Genomic DNA, 19,841 nt, shown 5'->3' on the forward strand with positions numbered 1-19,841 from the left:
CACGAGGCACTTTTTTTGAAAGGCAAAAAAAATGCCACGGTCACGCAGGAGGCGAACACCAGAATCGTGCCAGTTTCTGACGGCGCACGCTCGCATCATCTGCCGGAGCTGTAACCTCTTCCCTGCTGGATTCGCCAGCCGGCTTCACGGTGCCACACGGACTCCGGCGCCAGAGACACGCACAACCGTTTCGCCGCTCAGCCCACGAGAAAGCCACCGGCGCGTTCGAAGAGAAACCGCAAGGTCCAGATTGCGCGCCATCCGGAACGTACAAAGAGGGTACACAATCCCACAACACAGCTGCACGGGGCCCAAAGGCAAAGTATGTCAAAAGGAGCCGAAAATCTACCCGAAAGGGACTTCGTGTACGCTCGCCGAAAATTCTGCAGCTAGTGGGCGGCACCAAAGCCACAGATCACAAATACAAGGAGATCGTCCACCTTGTGTCAGAGTGGAGAAGTGCTGCACATATAAAGTTGCCAACTCTGGGTTAGGAAATGGCCTATTACATCCTATAGGGGGATCTTGGAGAGGGTGGGATTTTTTTTTGGGGGGGGGGGAACCTCAGCAGGGTTAAAATGCCACAGAATCCACTTATCAAAGCAGCGTTTTTTTCCCAAGGGGAAGTTGATCTGTCGCCTGGGAAGATCTGCTGGAATTCCAGGAGAACTCCAGCCCCTGCCTGGAGCTTGGCAACTCTATGCTGCAAAGCCCGGAAGCCACAGATCACAAGGGAACGACATCTCACCGGCACCGCTGAACGTGAGCCACAAACATTCCCCCAAGTTCTCCATGCAAGCGCCTCTTCCGGCAGTACTGAAATGGAGGACCCCGATGCCCCCCCCCCATTGATAACTCCTGGGAGGAGAGGGGGGGCTTATGAAGAAGCAAAGATGAGCAGGAATGACAGGGTGGGGGGGGGACAGGTCTCCCCCCCCCGCCCCCCAGCCTGTGGCTGCAGCAGCCAAGGCAAGCTGGGGTTAACCACTCCCTCCAAGCAAGGGACCTTTTAAGGTCACAGCGGCTGCGTTGGGGGGTGGTGCATTGTGGGGCAGCCGTGAGTCAGGCGCCCGGTCCTCCAGTTACGTAGCGGAACCTCCCTCCAAGTTCCGCCCCCTCTCCCCGCACGGCCCCCTCACTCTCGCTCTCTGTCACACACACACACACTCACTCACACAACCATGCCCAGCTGCTAGGCTGGCAAATGGCCAACAGGCAGAAGGAGCGGAAGAAAGCCCGGCTGGGCCCACACCTCGTCAGAACTGCGGCTCAGGCAGCCAGCACAGAGGACAGGCAGGCAGGCAGGCAGGCGAGCACACCTGCCTACCTGCCCGCCCGCGTGTCCTCGCAGGCTTCTGGGCGAACAAAAAGCACAACGACGTTTGATGCGCAAGCACAAAAGCAGTGTGGCGAAGCTTGGGAATACCAAGCGTGCGGTTTGCTTCCTCTCGACACAAAAACACCGCCTACGAACACCGTGCGCCTGATCCAAGGGCACAACTGCCCGGACACCCTTTCCTGTTCCTTTATCCGTCTCAGCTCATGCCACAGAGTTGCCAACCTCCAGGTGAGACCTGGAGACCTCCCATAATTACAGCCAATTTCCCAAGTTTCCTTGAAGGACAAAACTACAGACGCTATGGTGCCCCAACCCAGAGATTTCCCAACCCAGAGTTGGCAACACTGCCACGCCACCATCTTCCTTATCTCCTCAAATGCACCCCAGATTTCACAGGCTTTGCACCCCAATTATTCAGGAACAACCAAGCCAGACACATATGCGTGTTTGTCGCCCATTCATGGGGGCCACCAAATTCAAGCCGAATCACCCACTTACCAAAACAGGGGAGTCCCGTCGCTGCTTTTTCATCGGATGGCTCCCCCCCCACACCGGGCCCATGTGGTTTTCCAGCCCACAAGGCGCGTGTGGCGGGGGGAGGGGCACACACGGCTACGCTCCAGCCATGGCGTGGAACCCAATCTGCGAAAGGAAGAAAGCAGGGGTTTAGCACGCGGGGGTCTTGAGAGAATGACCCTAAACCAGCCTTACTGACACAAACACGTGAATCCCAGGCCGCGAACAAATCCCAAGGTGGGCTCCCATTCCAGACGCCACCTTGAAAGGAGAAATGCAGCAGTGGCGTAGGAGGTTAAGAGCTCGTGTATCTAATCTGGAGGAACAGGGTTTGATTCCCCGCTCTGCCGCCTGAGCTGTGGAGGCTGATCTGGGGAATTCAGATTAGCCTGTGCACTCCCACACATGCCAGCTGGGTGACCTTGGGCTAGTCACAGCTTTTTGGAGCTCTCCCAGCCCCACCCACCTCACAGGGTGTTTGTTGTGAGGGGGGAAGGGCAAGAAGATTGTGAGCCCCTTTGAGTCTCCTGCAGGAGAGAAAAGGGGGATATGAATCCAAACTCTTCTTCTTCTTCTTCTTCTTTGGGGTCTCAGGGAGAGAAAGGACTCTCCCACCAGCCTGGTCTTTTTAACTGGTCTTTTTAACTGGTCTTTCTGGTCTTTTTAACTACAGATGTCAGGGAGGGAACCCGGAGCCCTCTGGGGCTGCGTCACAGCCTCCCCCACAACGTGCCACGGGATCCCTTCGGAAAGGGGGAGATCCGCTCATACCCATTAGTGAAGTCCAAATGCCTTGGCTGACTCTCTAGCAGTCCCCATGGCAAAGGGGAGTGTGTGGGGGGGCTCTTTGTGGGAGAACTTTGAACCCCCAACAGGATACCTGGGGAGTGGATCAAGGCTGAGAAAGCGATTCTGCCTTCCTCTAGCCCAGGCACTCCAAGTTCCCCTCCATACTGGATCGCCAGCTCACGCCAGTGATCCACTCGTCTCGACAGCCAACAAGCATCCCCTGGCAAGGATTCCCTGATCTTATCAGCACGAGGGAGAGATGTCCCCCCCCCATATCTCAGCCACTCCCACCTGCCAAAAGAGAGGTTTGGAGGCTCTGTATTGCAAGAGGACCCCAAAAGTCCCAGGCAGATACAACCTCTACCCCAGAGCCTCAGGGAAGGGAAGGGGTCAAATGGCGCAAGACACCCAATTTTCTTCCTGCTCAAAACTGACCCGACTTGTCTCCTGTTATTCCCTCTGGGGCAAAACTCCGGTGGTGATCCGTGCGCCCTGCCCTACAAGCCTGACTCACAGACCTGCCCACCCTCCAGGAAGAGAGAGAGAGAGAGAGAGAGATAACAGGGAGGTGAGGAAAGAGGGGGAGGAACCGAGAGAGGACGTAACCCAGCTTGGGTGTCCCGCCGCTGCCACCACGTTGCGGCGCGGCTTTGGGCAAGTCGCAGGACCGCTCTCGCTTCGCAGGATTGCCCGCAAAATGGGAGCTGGGCTACCGAGACCGAGCCACCCTAAAATCCAATTAAAGAGCTCTCTAAATTGCACAATTGTGATCGGGAGGCGTTTGCAGACGTGGGGGTTGCCCTGAGAGAAGCGTATCTGGCAAGGCCGAGAAAAAGGCCCCACTGTGTGGACACAAAGAACACAGGACGACCACTCCGGCTGGCTGGCTGGCACAAAGGGGGCCCTTCAGAGCTGCCCACGGGGGCTGAGGAGATTCCTTCCGTGGGTGGAGAATGAAGCAGCCGGAGACAATGCCAGGGTCTCTGAGGCATTTCTCACTAGGGTGGTAGCGAGGGAGGGGGCCCGTCAGTGTTCAGGACTGGCCCCCCCCCCAAGCACCTTCAAGTGCTCTCTGGCACGGGAAGATGGTTGCGTTCCAGCCGGAAGGCAACCCCAGTCTGTTTTCAGAACCTCCGCTGAGTAATGGCCTCAGCCTGGAACAAGTGAAGCAGGAAGTGGGATCACTCTGAGCATGTGCAGAGAGCATTTCCCTCAGCAGGGCTTCTGCGGATTAGAAGCCGGCCTTCTCCTGCCGTAAGCTGTAGAATTGGCCACTGTGGCAGGGGCTGATGGGAATTGTAGTCCATGGACATCTGGAGAGCCGCAGGTTGCAGACTCTAGATGCCTCCTTCTCTGAAAAATAAACCCCATTAAGAGGTTTCTTCATTGTACACGCAACCCTCTTTTTGAACACACGAGTAGATGCCAAATGCTGAAAATCACGCACCCTTTCTCCAGATTAACCAAGCAGACACTACTACCCTGTTTGCCCGAATATAAGACATCCTCTGAAAATAAGACGTAGTAGAGGTTTTGCTGAAGTGCGAAATAGAAGGCATCCCCCCGAAAGTAAGACGTAGCAAAGTTTTTGTTTGGAAGCATGCCCGAAGGACAGAACACAGAAAAATAAGACATCCCCTGAAAATAAGACATAGCGCATCTTTGGGAGCAAAAATTAATATAAGACACGGTCTTATTTTCGGGGAAACACGGTATTGTCCCCAACTCCTGTTTGGCGTATACCTGAGCGCCAATTCGTCTGGAAACATAAAAACCTAGCCAGGGCTCTGCAGCCTCTGATCGTGGAGCTGAACAGACTCGTCCCACCTGGAGTGAAAATTCTTCCCCACCTGGAGTTCTAACTCACTTCAGCCACAATAGCTGCCGGACACAGAAGTTCTCCCCTTCTGACATCATTTGGGGTTCACACTCCACAGCATCGAATATCCAGTTACTGGATCTCTGATCTAAGCAGACAAACCTGACTCTGTTCCCATTTAGAGAACTCGCCCCCCAAAACACACCCCTCTGGCCTCTGCCTCCTGCCAAGAACAGGGGAAAGACCAGCTGAGTCCTGCCCCAGTCATAGGGGGAGGGTCAGAAGGTCTTGTCAACTCAAAACACTGCCCCGTGGGCACTCCACTCGCTCCTGAAGAACCCCCGAGTCCTAGAAGTTAACAGCAACACTGTGAACCTTTTAATACAAACACACATTTTGGGTTTGCAAATTCTAGGGTGTTGTGGGTTTTCCGGGTTGTATGGCCGTGCTCCAGTAGCATTTTCTCCTGATGTTTTGCCTGCATCTGTGGCTGGCAGCTTCAGAGGATCCTTCAGAGATGCCAGGTGAAACGTCAGGAGAAAATGCTTCTGGGACACAGTCACACAACCCGGAAAACCCACAACCCTCTAGCGATTCCGGCCGTGAAAGCCTTCGACAGTACTCTGTAAATTCTGCTTGTGCTCGTTTCAGAGGGATAGAGGACAGTGGGGCAAAGTGTGGGTCAGAGAAACAGGACCCTAGCCATGAATGTGTGCGGTGACAAGACAAGCAAAGCAGTGGCAAAGTGTATGTCCTCCCCACAAACACACACACACACACACTGATGCTCCAGCTGATGTCCTTTGCTGATGATGCAAGAGAACGCAATCTGCCTCAGCTGATGATGTAACCATTTCCTGGGTCGGCGCAGGCAGCTGGGCTCGCCGCCGCAGGGGGACCCGGCAGATATTCCTGACCTGGAACGAGCCCTCGGGAGGAGAAACGGTCCGTTGCCGCAGCGTTGACGACTTTTTAAAATATATGTATTTTTTTCCGGTGAGCCGACCTCCGCTGTTGTGCGGCCGGCAGCCTGGCTTCCTGAGTTCCACAGAAGTCCTCGTTTGAGGATTTAAAAAAGAGTTGGTCCCAAAGGACATACACAGCCCATTTGAGTCTACTCTAGGAGAGAAAGGGTGGCGTATAAATCCGATCTCCTCCTCCTCCTTCACTACTCTCAATTCGCCTAAGACGGGATCTTTTAGCGGCCCGTTGGACCCAGGGGAGATAACTGCCCTAAATGGAACGAAGGGAATTCCCCCACAGGTAGAAAAGTCCGGCCTCGTCCACTGTACACGCCCTGGAGAGCCTTGCTATCCCAAGATCTGCATTCCCCCATCGAGGGCTGTTCTTCTCGTTCCTGTACATTTTTTTTCCTAGCAAGGGGGAAATCAGTTGGGTCCCTCTTTGTGCCCTGGGAACAGGCTCTGCCGTCGTCACCCTATTATTCCAGCCCTGGAGAAGCACCCCAACTTCCAGTGACGGCCCTGAAGCATCGCCCCGCAGCCCCCAAGCAGCCACTACAGCCCTGGAGGTATCTGGGTTCACCTGAGAATTTTGGGATGGCATCAGAGAGTACAAGCAGTCTCCTTCCTTGCACTATCGAAGGCTTTCACGGCTGGAATCACTAGGGTGTTGTGGGTTTTCCGGGTTGTATGGCTGTGCTCCAGTAGCATTTTCCAGTAGAACACGAGCATATGACCCAGAAAACCCACAACACCCTAGATATCCTCCCTCTCTTGTCTTGAAGCATCACTGGGGCCTTTTCTTGGCACTCCAAGACACACATTCTCACGTGCACATCAAAAGAAGAGCTGGTTGTCAGTGTGCTCACACAGAAAATTTGCACACTTGCACAAACTTTCTTATGTCTTTTTTTGCGCACGTCACAGGAGCATGGCAACTACTTTTTAAAATGACAAGATGCTCGTTTCCGAATCTCTATTTTCTGCCTAAATACCGTGTTTCCCTGAAAATAAGACAGTGTCTTATATTAATTTTTGCTCCCAAAGATGCGCTATGTCTTATTTTCAGGGGACGTCTTATTTCTCCGTGTTCTGTTCGTCGGGCCTGCTTCCAAACAAAAACTTTGCTACGTCTTACTTTCAGGGGATGCCTTCTATTTCGCACTTCAGCAAAACCTCTACGACGTCTTATTTTCCGGGGATGTCTTATATTCGGGGAAACAGGGTAGTACATGGACGGTTTCCCCAGTGGAATGCTGGGATGCCTACCCACAAGCCATTGCAAACAGGGCCCCCCCTTGTAAAAGTGGGGAGGGGCCCCCAGCTGGGTCTGTGGCTGCCAACCTCCAGTTGGGGACTGGAGTTCTCTGGAAATGATAGCTTTTCTCCAGACTGCAAGTAAAACTTCTCCCCAAATTCTCCCCTCCCCCACACTTCCCAAAGTCCCTATGCTGGAGTTGCCAATTCTGTGGGAGTGGCCAACCTATGGTGCTCCAGATGTTTGTGGACTACAATTCCCATCAGCCCCTGACAGTTGGCCACGCTGGCAGGGGCTGATGGGAACTGTAGTCCACAAACATCTGGAGCACCATAGGTTGGCCACCCCTGGCCTACATGGAGACTGACGCTAATTTTATAAAAATGTGAAGCCCTAAAAAATTCAGAAACGTGCAATTCAGAAGAAGAAATTTATATCCCCCCTTTCTCTCCTGCAGGAGACTCAAAGGGGCTGACAATCTCCTTGCCCTTCCCCCCTCACAACAAACACCCTGTGAGGTGGGTGGGGCTGAGAGAGCTCCGAAGAACTGTGGCTAGCCTAAGGTCACCCAGCTGGCGTGTGTGGGAGTGCCCAGGCTAATCTGAATTCCCCAGATCAGCCTCCACAGCTCAGGCGGCAGAGCTGGGAATCAAACCCGGTTCCTCCAGATTAGATACACGAGCTCTTAACCTCCTACGCCACTGTCAGGTCTGGAACCAAAGGACAGAGGACACAAAAAAATACGTGTTTCTGTAGGGGCCGCCAGACTTTGCGGGTTTCTGCGCAGGGTCATGTGCGAACACACAAATCACGCCCCCGCATAGGAGAAAGATGCCCATCTGCTCACCCCACACCCGCAGGTAAAGTCTCCCGGGTCATTTTCACACCTGTCCTGAGAAATGGCCTTCTCTGCAGATGCAAGCACGCACACGCCCCCTTCGTGCGTGCAAACACACAACCTTTTTAATTCAGAAAGAAATGTGGGGGTTTCACTCCGAACAGCAAGGCTCCTGCTGGCCCGAGGAGAAATCTGGAGGGTTAGGAAGAGGGGGTGCGCTTGCAGAGAACCAATCCCTTCCCCACTTTATTTTCCTGGAACCACGTACCCTCCCTTGAAAAAAAATGTCTCGCCCAGCTAGCAATTGCATCCCATTCCCACACCTGAAAAAAGAGAACTGAGGCAAAACAGCCCTGATAATTGGGGGGGGGGGGTCAAGACATTTAAATTGGGGGGGGGGGGGCAAGACATTTAAAAGCCAGAGTCTCTTGGGAGCGCGTCAGAGACGAGGGGAGGGTTCTTCTCCGGGAGGGCTGGGGAATTTACTGGCAAACCTCCCAGCCCCCCCCCCCCCCATCTGCAGACTGATCTACCAGCCCCACCCCTACAAACCAGTAAGGAGCCTCATAATATCTGAATAATGCCAGAGGAGGATCTGATACTGGGGAACGGAGGAGGGGTGGGGGGAGGTGACTTAGGAGTGAGGGTCTTCAGGAGAGACAAGAGGAAGAGGCACTGACCCCCCGCCCCCCCTTCCAAAAGCTGGCTCTCTTCAAATGGGGATGTGGGCTGTATCCTTGAAGCATCCAAAAATTAAGTTGGGGGTCAGGGCTGGGAGAGCCCGACGTTAATACAAACTGGGGGGTCAAGTCCTGACTAATCGTGTTCAAGTTTGTTCGTTCGTTCGTTCGTTGGTTCTTTCTTTCTTTCTTTCTTTCTTTCTTTCTTTCTTTCTTTCTTTCTTTCTTTCTTTCTTTCTTTCTTTCTCGGTCTCTTTCTTTTTTCCCACAACTGCAATCCTGGGAAAACAGACCAGGAAGTGGGAAGAAGCTAAGCACCTCCTTTGGTGCAAACCTCAAGGGGCCACTCCCATAACTCCGCAGCGCAGCCCCCTGTGCAGCCGCCCCCTCCCCGTCCCCAAGCCAAGAAGCCAAAACCCTCTTCTTACAAAGTAATATTTTCAACCACGGCTCCTGCTTGCTTTCCTGGAACCCAGGTGTCCTGCTTCCCAGCAGCCCCTGCTCTGACCCAACCCACTAGGAACCCATGTGACCTGGGCTTCGGGGGGGGGGGGATGAAAGGGGGGGGAGGAATCCCCATTCATACACCGGGAGCTTCCCCAGTGACCCCACCTGACCCCGATACCCTGCGCCTCCATTCCAGCCGCCCACTCGTGGAAGAAAAGAACAAACCCAAGCTCGACTTTTGCCACAAACAGCATTTTCCCTTGCCCCCCCCCCCCGCAAAGTCCATCAACAGCCACATGCTAGCAGACACCCCTCAAACCCCCCCCCCTCTCAAAAAAGCAGCAAGGGCAGTTTGCAAACATCCTGCCTGATTTCCTGGCTACCTAACTCGGCTGCCCGGCCACTGAGTGCAGAGGGGTGGACAGCACCAGTTCCGGGATTCTCCACCTGCCCCCTGCCCAAAGGTCACAGGCCCCCGTTTGTGGAACCCCAATTGGTGTCCTTCCGGCCTCACCTGCGCCCTTCCTCCGGCCTCTCTGCGCTTCTCCTCCGGAAAAACCAGCAGCAGAAAGGAAGCCAAAGGCTGTCTGGTGCCACCCTTCTAAGCACACCTGCCCTGGCTCACCTGGGCACTCTTAAAGGGCCAGGCACACTGGAGTTCCCTCTCGGCCTAGGGGATCGCTACACACAATCCCAGACCCCCCTGCTCCATTTTGGTGCCTGGAAAACCCTCTCCCCCCCCCCACCAACCCCACCTTTGAAGACAGCAATGCTGAGGTGGTTCAGAGAAGACCAAAAGGCACTCGGTACGTTCTCAGAGGGCACCCTGAGAGGCAGGCTCATCGGGTCTGAATTATCACGTTGAAAACAGGCCCCAATGCTAAGCCGGGGTTTGTGTCCTGTCCAAAGAAGCTACGTTTTCCAAAGACACCCCCCCCACACACACACACACACAGAGAGACACTACACATACACACACACAAAAGAACCACCACCTCAACTCGGATTCAGGCTGCTCCCGTAACTTGCACTCCGCTACTAACAAATCTGCCATCCAAGTTTCGGTGAACTCCATTTTCAAACAGCCACACCCCCCCCCCCCCCCACAAGCTGTTGAGCAGCTCTCCCAAAATATAGGAAGGGACTGGGCGAGGATCTGGGAACATGCAAAGCCCCCCCCCCCCCGCAGCTTGCTCAATTGCCTCCCCCCATATCCACACAGCTATTTGGACCTTAGTATGTCACATTCCTGCCCCCAAAACTACATCCACCGCTTCCTGGTTTGATCCCCTCCTGGTCCCAAAAGTGAAGATCTCCCTGCTGCCCCCCACCCACCACCAGTTTGGACATAAATCCACTAGATCTCCAGGTCTCCTGTCACATAAACAGACCCCCCCCCCCCCCAATCCCTTCCCCAAATTCTGGTAATCCCACCTTCCGCTCCTCCAGGCCTCCTCCCAAAATATGTACACCTCATGAAACATGCATACGCCCCCCCCCAAAAAAAACCCCTTTCTTGTCTGCCCCCAAACACTTCTCCAAAGGTCCCAATCACCAACCCCCCAACTCGAGAGGCAACTCCAAAGGCACGCACAAGCCAGGCTCCGGGGCACCCCACAGCCCCCCCCCCCCTTATATATTCCAAACTTTCTCCCCCCGGAAATCTGTCCTTTCTCATTCCACCACTCCCCCCCCCACACACAAAACCAAGAGCGGTTGGGGTTTCCCCCGGGAGGGTCAGATCCTGACCCACGGGGAGCTCCGGGGTCGCGCGCGGCGGCCGGGCCAGAAGTTTGCGCAAAGTTGCCCCGCCGGGCCGCCCCTGCCCCCCCCCTCCCCGCGCCCCCGTGCTGGGATCGGCCTCGGCTCCACGCGCGCGACGGACGAGCCGCCCGGACCGGCGGCCCCCCGGCAGGAGCCGGCCCACTGCGGACCCCGGAGGCGAGCGGCTTGGGGGTCCCGGGCGCCGGTCCCCTCGGCCGCCCTCCGGCTCGCTCCCGGGGGTGGGCCGGGCTGCCGGGCCAAGTCCTGGCCGCGGGGCCGACCGGAGCGGGCTGTGCCTTGGCCGTGCGACCCCCCACCCACCCCCGCGTCGGTCCGCGCGTCCCGGGCTGCGGGGCCGAGTTGGCGGCAGGCTCCGGGCTCCGTTCCCCGCGCCGCTCGGCGGCGGCGGCAGCAGCAGCACCCGCCACGGGGGGAGGTCGGCTGGCCCCCTGCCCGGCCCCTCGGCGCGGGGGACCTCGAAGGCGAGCCCCGCCAGGCCCGGCCCCGACCGACGCCCCCCCCCCCCACTCCCAGCCCCCGGCCCTTCCCTTCCCCGGCAGATAACAAAGCCAGCCGCCGCCAGCCAGACGCACCGAGCCCGGCAGACGAGGAGGCAGGTCCCCCCCCCCTCGAAGGCCACGCGCCCCCCCCCCCTTCCGACCCGAGCGAGCCCACGGCCTCGGCCAGCCCACCCAACTGCCCCCGGGACCGGCCGGGGGGAGCCGCTGACCTCCGAGGGGGAGGGGAAGGGAGCGTGGGGGGGGGGGCGCGCGGGCGACGTTACCTGCAGAAAGAGGGGCGCCGCGAAGCCCGGCTGGCGGGTGGGGGGGAGGGGGGGGTCAGGCTTTCTTCCGAGCGGCCTCTCGCTCGCTGGCTGTGTGGGTCGCGCTGGCTCCGGCTCGGGCCCCCCCCCGCGCCCCCTCCCCACTCCCAGGCAGCGGCGGTGCTCCGGGCGCAGCAGAAGAGGCTGCCCCCTCGACGGCCGGCCGGCTGGCTGGCTTGGCTGGGTGGGTGGGTTGGCTGGCTGGCTGGCTGGCTCCCCCCGCCGTCGTCCCTCCGCTTCGCTCGGCTCGCCTCGGCTGCCTCTCCGCCGCCCCGGCCCTCCCCTCCTCCCCTCGCCTCCCTCTCCCTCCTCCTCCCTCTCTGGGGCCGTCCCTCCCCTCCCCTCCCCTCCCTCCCCGGCAGGCTCTACTCAAACAAAGAAACGCGCGTTGTGTTCCGCCGGGCCCAGCCCCCTCCCGGCCCCCCTGCCCAGCCCAGACAGACCTCCCCCCGCCCCGCCCCGCCCCCTCCCTTTCCGGCCCCAGCCGCGCCGCTGCCATGCGCGACCGCCCCCCCCACACACACACACACTCCCCCCCCCCCACCCGCCCCGCCTGCCTGCCTGCCTGCCTGCCTGGCGCACTCACGGCAGACCGGCCGGCACCCCAGCAAGCAGACACACGCCGGGACCGCACGGGACCCCCCCCCCGGCCCCCTGCCAGGCGGCCCCGCAGTCCGGAGCGCCTTCGCCCGGGGGGGTGGGGGGGGGTGGGCGCCGGCCCGCAGAGGTGACTTCGCAGCACTGGGGGGCGCACCCACCGAAGGGTCCTTGAGCCCCGTGGCTGGGCTTTAAATTTCCTGCTGACCCCCCCCCTTTGAAAGACGACCTCAACCACCTGATTTCCCCCCCCCTTTTTGGGGGGGGGGCAAGGGAAGAGAAGGTAACCTGATCCGCCTCCAGTCTGGGAACCCAGTTCGAAGCCTCCCTTGCACCTTTTCCGTATTTACAGCCCCCCCCCCCCCCTCTTGCTTGCTTGCTTGCTTGCTCGCGGAGGTTCAAGGCAGATTCCCGAATGTGGAAACCACCCACCCTGTGGGAACAGAAACATGGCACGCAGCGAGGTGGAATCCCATACAGTGCAGGGAAAGAGCGTTAAACAAGTCCCACAAACACAACAACCACCGAGATTGCAGAAATGCTCCAAAAGAGGAGACCCTGGATTAGACACCAGAGGGTGCCACAGACATTCCTCTGTGAAAGCACCCCCTGAACACTCCTGCTTCCCCCAAAGGCGGTCTCCTGCCCAGCTGCCCCGTCCCCCCCAAAAACTGCCCGAATCCCACAAATTATGCACATCTGTTCCTTTCCTTCATTTGCATAATATATTCCAGTTGCAGAATCAAGGGCTTCCTGGTTGCAGACTGGGAAGTTGATCGCTCCCCTGGGGCTCCAGCACATCGAACGCTTCTTGTACCAGGCCCGCCATATACCTAACCCTGCAGCCAGGACGCCGGTGGCCCCACAACACGCAGCTCCCAAGAACTTCTCTGCGGTGTGGATGGTAAGCTGGGCTCCCAGATCCACAGGCCTCTCAAGGCAGGGCTGGCTGAGAAGCAGGGGGCATTCCCGGGCACCCCAAGAGCTGATCACCACAACAGGCGTCATCCAAAGGAAAATCAGAAGGTCCCTGCTGGAACCGTCCCCTGCTGCCCCAATGCAGAAAGCTGGGCACGGGGGTTTCCTCAGGATGACGCCCCCAACACACTTGAGTAAGCATTTGGCTTATTTTGGGGGGAGAAAAGCAGAGTATAAAATAAATAAAGAAGAAGAGTTGGATTTATATCCCCCCTCTCTCTCCTACAAGGAGACTCAAAGAGGTTTACAATCTCCTCCCCCCTCCACAAACACCCTGGGAGGTGGGTGGAGCTGAGAGAGATCCAAAGAACTGTGACTAGCCCAAGGTCACCCAGTTGGAGTGCACAAGCTAATCTGGTTCCCCAGACAAACCTCCACAGCTCAAGTGGCGGACTGGGGAATCAAACCCGGTTCCCCAGATTAGAGTGCCCTGCTCTTAACCACTACGCCACGCCGGCATACATTGGGATGGCACGCTCCTGAGGCTGGCCATTCCCCAAGGTTACATGCTCCTGGGTGGGTGGCAACCAGCTGCAGGCCCTGGGGAGGGAAGCGCAACCCGAACACAGATCACATCACCCTCTCCCTCCCTCCTCACCAGCGGAACGGCATTTTAAGGCAGTCCAAATGAGTCCTCGTTACAATATCATGTGACCGTGAGTTCCGCAAGCTAAGAACGTAAGAAGAGCCCTGCTGGATCAGACCTATGGTCCATCTAGTCCAGCATTCTGCTTCACACAGTGCCCAACTAGTTCATTATTATTTTTATTTTATGACATTGATACACTGTCCAATTCCCAAACAAAAGTCGGGCCCAGGGAAGCTGACAACCGAGGTTAAAACTCTACAGTATCGAAACACGGTCACATAAATGATTTCTAAAAAAACAGATTCTGTACAACTTTTTAAAAAAATTGATTCCTCTGGAGGGCCGACAACAGAGCAGAGAAGTCAAGGGCTTTTCCTGATGTTCCGCCGGGATTCAGAGGTTGACTGCCTCTAAACATGGAGGCTCCCTTTAGTCACCATGGCCAGGAGCAATTGATACATTCTGCAGAAGAAGAAGAAGAAGAAGAAGAAGAAGAAGAAGAAGAAGAAGAAGAAGAAGAAGAAGAAGAAGAAGAAGAAGAAGAAGAAGAAGAAGAAGAAGAAGAAGAAGAAGAAGAAGAAGAGGAGGAGGAGGAGGAGGAGGAGGAGGAGGAGGAGGAGGTTTGGATTTATATCCCCCCTTTCTCTCCTACAGGAGACTCAAAGGGGCTTACAATCTCCTTGCCCTTCCCCCCCAACAAACACCCTGCGAGGTGGGTGGGGCTGAGAGAGCTCCGAGAAGCTGAGACTAGCCCAAGGTCACCCAGCTGGCATGTGTGGGAGTGTACAGGCTAATCTGAAATCCCCAGATAAGCCTCCACAGCTCAAGCAACAGAGCTGGGAATCAAACCCGGTTCCTCCAGATTAGATACACGAGCTCTTAACCTCCTACGCCACTGCACGTCCTCAAACCTTTTTTCGGGGTACCCCTAAGTTCCAGCCCCGTGGGAGGGGGGGGAGTTCTCATCCTCCACTCAGTGTACCGTTTAATGAAGTTTTGTTACGAGTCGTCTTTTTTTCCCCTAAAGGTTGGGGGGCTCCCGCCCTCCAGCCTGCCTCCAATTCCATTACCCATGAGATGCCCCCACTTTCGGTCCTCTGTGCACCCAGCAACCCCACGTTTCCCACAGCTGTTCTCCATCCTCGGTGTTCTGCCCCAAAGCGTTCAGCACCAGGCACGAGTTCCCTGCAGAAACCACAACCCAAAATAGAGTTGCTTTCCTGCACCGGGAACATGGAACAGCGTCCCCGTCACGCACCAAGCCAGGCCTCCCCTTTACCTGCTCCTCCACTGTGATGTGCATCCCTTGAGGAGGATGGGTGCTCTTCTATGTGCCTGCCAAGGGGGAAGAGGCTCCGGCCCAGTTTCCTGGGACCACGCAGTCTAGCAAAGAAGATTTCACTGGGGTGACAACACAGGTGGGAAATAGAGGCCTCTCTGCATTTGTCTAAGGCTTTCACGGCCGGAATTGCTAGGATGTTGTGGGTTTTCCGGGCTGTATGGCCGTGTTCCGGTAGCATTTTTCTCCTGACGTTTCGCCTGCATCCGTGGCTGCCATCTTCAGAGGCAGAAGACCCTCTGAAGATGCCAGCCACAGATACAGACAAAACGTCAGGAGAAAATGCTACTGGAACATGGCCATACAGCCCGGAAAACCCACAACACACTAGAGGCCTCTCTGCTCAAAATTAGTAGGGTCAAGGGGGCTCCGGGGAGGCTTGTGGCTTCGAGAATGCACACACTAGACCGAAGGGGCTACCTATTGTACAGCAGCCCCTCTACCTATAACCCCTCTACCTATTGTCTATCTATTGTTCTGCTGTACACCGCCCAGAGCCCTTCAGGGGTGGGCGGTTTGTTTAATAATGAAGGCCAACAACCAGCTAAAGATCTGGCAGCTGTGAAATCTACAATAATGATAATGATAATAATGATAATAATGATAATAATGATAATAATGATGATAATAATGTAATCGGCACGCTGGGCGCCGACCCGAAAACACTAGGGCAGCACTTGAAAGATCTTCGAATTGACAACATTAATATCGGTCAAATTAAGAAGACAGCCCTGCTGGGATCCGCACGAATACTACGCCGATACAGTACAACTTCCTAGGCCTCTGGGTGAGGCTCGCATTGTAATGAAAGCCAACAACCAGCTAAAGATCTGGCAGCTGTGAAATCTACCACAATAATAATAATAACAGTAACAATAACAATTAATAATAATAACAATTAATAATAACAACAACAACAACAACAACAACAATAATAATAATAATAATAATAATAATAATAATAATAATAAATTGACAGAGATGCTGCATCCATACAATTCGATACATTCTGCAGCAGCCCTTTGCTGAGGATCCTGCAAGATGCATTGATACTGTGCCGATACATTACAGCGTCATAGGCCTCTGTGTGAGGCTTGAATTGCAATGAAGGCCAACAACCAGCTAAAGATCTGGCAGCTGTGAAATCTACAATAATAATAGAAAGTCCCAGGTTCAATTCCTGGACTCGCCAGTTGAAAAGGACCAAGTGACAGGTCAGGCGAAAGGCCCCTCTAGCTGAGACCCCAGAGAGCCACTGCCACTCTAAGTGGACAATCTTGATTCTGATGAACTGAGGTCCTGATTCAGTGCAAGGCAGCTCACGTGCAACGGGAGGGGCCCGAGGTCTAGGCTCCCCCCTTCCCACTGGCACAATAGACACGCCCACCTCGGCTCCAAAGGTGACAGCCGCAGGAGTCATCTGGCAGCAGGAGAGCCAGCGTGGTGTCGTGGTTAAGAGCAGGTGCACTCTAATCTGGAGAACCGGGTTCGATTCCCTGTTCTGCCACAAGCTAAAAACCAGATTAGCTTGGGCCCTCCAGCACACGATGCCAGCTGGGTGATCTTGGGCTAGTAGTCACAGTTCTTTTGGAGCTCTCTCAACCCTGCCCACCTCACAGGGTGTTTGTTGTGGGGGGCAGGGAAAGGAAAGGAGATTATAAGCCCCTTTGAGTCTCCTTACAGCAGAGAAAGGGGGGAATATAAATCCAAACTCTGCTTCCTTGTCCCAGCTTGCTTGGAAGGCCATCTCTTTGCGCCCAGGTATTCCTGCATTCACAAGCTCAGTGCAATACGCGTGTAGCAAATACCCCCGCTGTCCAATGGGCCGCTGTCCATTTCGCCTGCTGCTTGCACCCCGGGGAGTGTTGGGCTCCGACCAGAGGTGGGATCCAGCAGGTTCTCCCAAGTTCCCGAGAGTGGGTTACTAATTATTTGTGTGTGCCGAGAGGGGGTTACTAGTTGGGTCCGCTTTTCCACCTCCACGCCCTCGCCTCCCCGAGAGGCATCCTGCCTTTGAACGTGAAGGTTCCGTATAGCAATTGTGACTAATAATGTCACTCCCTGAACTGGGTTAATCCCTTCCAGGTCCTGCAATTCATTGATTCTCAGCCTTTCGTGCCTTTTATCTCACCTGTCTCTATCAAAGAACCTGTGTGTTTCACCATTGCTGGGTTCAGATTTGCGAGTTGGGGCATTTTCTGTAATGTGATGATGATTTAGAAATGACCTGGTGCAAAAAAATTTTTGGGGGGGTCGTGGTGGGCTGGCTGCCCATGGGGGGGGCATCCAACTCAGGTTTGGCCCAGGGCTCAGGTTTGCCTAGGTACCCCTCTGCCCCCTTTGCTAGCGAGGGAACCTGTTACTAAACATTTTGGATCCCACCACTGGCTCCGATGCTCGCTTTGTAGCACAGCTCCTTGTGTGAGCCGAGCCAAGATCGAAGCACGGGTGGGCAGAGCAGACAGGGCCCCCTTATCAGGGCTCTGGGCATACCCGGCTGCAGCCGAGCAGCCTTATCAATGGGAGCAGGAGCCGGAGAGGGTGTGTGTGAGTGTGTTTGTGTACTTAGCCCATCTGTGTTGCTCCTCTCCCCTCCAGCCAAGGACCCGGAAGGGTGCTTCCCCCACCCACCCACCCACCCCCTGACTGCAGCAAGCCTTCCTGCCCCACCCACCCCTGGCACTCGCCCAGGGAAGGAAGGAAGGGAGCAGGGTTTTCCAAACAAACCACCACACAGTGTTGCTGGGTCCCTTCCAAGAGGGGAGGGAGGCCGAGGGAGCAGGAACCGGCCCACACTTCTGGGTTCTCTGCGGCACGTTTGGCAGAGGCAAGCCAGCCCCTCCCCAGGCAAAGACTCCCCCCTCTTTGGGCAAGACAGGTGGAGGGGGGGGGCTCAAGGAATATTTATAGCTTTGGCTTGAGGGGAGGGGGCTTCTGTGTTACCCGGCAACTGCCCCAGGCACGTGCGGAGGTAGGGTAATCTCCAGCGACCCCTTCCCCTGACCTTTGACTCTGGCACACAAGGCAGAGAGCAGAGGCCCCAGAGGATTCTGGGGAAGGCAAACATGCCGGCCTTTCTGTGTCCCCCCCCACCCCTCCAGCACCACCCCGGACAAATGCTCCTTTTCAGTCCCCGCCCGGGCCCCCACTTCGTGTGTTCATAGCCGGGGAGGGGGGGGATCAGAACTGCAAGACCGGCGTACTCTCCATAAGTACTCTCCATGAGGTATCCACCATAAGCATCTTACGTTGTTCTCCGTTTTATCATCGCAACAGCCCTGCAGGGTGGGTTAGGATGAGAGGGCGTGACTGGCCTGAGGCTGTCAAAGGCTTTCATGGCCGGAAGGAACCGGTTGTGGTGGGTTTTCTGGGCCGTGTGGCCGTGGTCTGGTGGGCTTTGCTCCCAGCCTTTCGCCTGCCTCTGTGGCTGGCGTCTTCAGAGGCCTGTGAGATCCGTGACCCGCCTCCGAAGGCGCCGGCCCTGAACGCGGGTGAAAAGTTAGCAGCAAACACCACCACCCCCAAGCCCCAGACCACGAGAACCCACAACACCCAGTTACCCATCTGAGCTTCCACTATCAAGGCCTGCCCAATCCCCCTCCCGCGCTCTAACCACTGCACCGCCCGGCTCTCGAAACCGTCTGCTCTTCTGCTCAGCACAGAGAAGCACTGAGATGCCTTTTCCTGTCGCTACCGCGCCTGGGGAAGGGGCAGGGGAAGGGGAGGGCCGGCCTACGGAGCCCCCCCACCCCCCCAGCCCGGGCGGCATCTGGTGCGCAGATTGTAAGCCTCTTTGACTAGCGGAGAAGGTGGAGGCTCGGCAGAGGTCAGCACTGGGAGGGGGGGGCACCTTTCCCATCGCCCAGGATTGCAATCTGCCGGGGGGGGGGCGGGCGGGGGGAGGGATGCGGTCGCCCCCCCCCCGCTTGGGCGTGCTGGAAACCTGACCCACATACCCACATTTGCAAGCGGCGCGTCGCCCCCCCCTCTCCCCGGCGGGGCCAGCCAGGCACAAAGCGCCCCCCCCACCCCACCCCATATGCGCCGATCTGCGAGCGCCGAGAGAGAGAGTTCAGCCCAGGACGAGCCTCCCGCAGACGTTATATAAGCCGCTTGCAAGGGCGACACGATGTGGGGGCGGCGGAAGGGGGGGGGGCGGCGGCAAAGGGAAGTCGCCGGGCTGGAAGCCGCCGTCCCCCCCCCCTCCCAGGAACCCAGGGGTCCTGGGCTGGCTGCAGTGGCAAGAACACAGCTCAGGGACCCCCCCCCCCACTCCGGCCACCATCAGTGCCCCCTTTTCGGGGATCCACCTTGCGCTTGCCTGCCCGCCCCCCCCCCCCAAAGCTCAAGAGCTCCTGTAGGAAACGCCGGAACTCCTGACTCTTCTGCTGGGGGGGGGGGATGCGACGCCCCCAAAGCAGCACACGAGGAGGAACCCTTTCCCCCCCCCCTCCCCAATCCCGTGCATCAAAGAGGGCACAGGCGCCTCACGTGAGCCAGCCGCTGGCTCCACCCCCCCAAGCCACAGCTGCCTTTGCAGCCCCCCCCCCCCAATCCACGACCCCCTGGCAGCCCTCGCGTTTGGCATGGCTGATCCCTGGGAGCAGCCAATCACAGCAAGACCCCCACCCAGGGAGCCAATGGGGACGCTGGGCATGCCAGGCTGCGGATGGCACGCCCTGCCCCCAAAACGAGACCCCCCCCCCCCAGAAGTTAGCCCCGGGGCACGCGGATTGGGGGGTGACTGCTAGGGGGTGTGGGGAGGCGGTGGGGTTTTTTACCAGGGCGGTGGTGCGCGGGTGCGTGCCAGGGGCTCACACAGGTGAGCGCGTGGCGCGGGGCGCAGACCTTTGCGCCAAAAGCCCTTCCGCCTCAGTTCTGCCAGCCTGTAAAATGGGACTGTTGTGCACTCACCGCCTTTCGAATCAGTATCACTGGCTACCAGACGATAGGAAAGGGGAAGGAATTCACTCGCTGCAATCCGGAGAAGGCGAGAAGATGACTCTAAACAGGCTTTTTTTGGGGGGGTGGGGCGTGCCCTGATATAAAATGGCTCTGAGACCACCCCCCCACCACGAAAAGCAAAATGGATTGTGTGGCGCC

The 19,841-nt window shown here is 57.0% G+C and overlaps 1 protein-coding gene across 3 annotated transcripts in view; it reads right to left on the reverse strand.

Moving 5' to 3' along the window:
* KDM6B (lysine demethylase 6B) overlaps window positions 1-19,841 on the reverse strand; it is an 87,733-nt gene that overhangs the window by 51,292 nt on the left and 16,600 nt on the right. For 2 of the 3 annotated variants that reach the window (XM_048516397.1, XM_048516398.1), the window contains exons 1-2: window positions 11,197-11,639; window positions 1,838-1,981 (exon numbers count right to left, since the gene is read on the reverse strand). The gene's annotated coding sequence lies outside the window, so the exon portion shown is untranslated. Of the gene's footprint in view, window positions 1-1,837; window positions 1,982-11,196; window positions 11,640-19,841 lie in introns of those variants that run through there. The other variant, XM_048516399.1, reaches the window with a different exon arrangement.

This window comes from Sphaerodactylus townsendi, linkage group LG15, assembly GCF_021028975.2.
Source record: "Sphaerodactylus townsendi isolate TG3544 linkage group LG15, MPM_Stown_v2.3, whole genome shotgun sequence".
Lineage (NCBI taxonomy): Eukaryota > Metazoa > Chordata > Lepidosauria > Squamata > Sphaerodactylidae > Sphaerodactylus > Sphaerodactylus townsendi.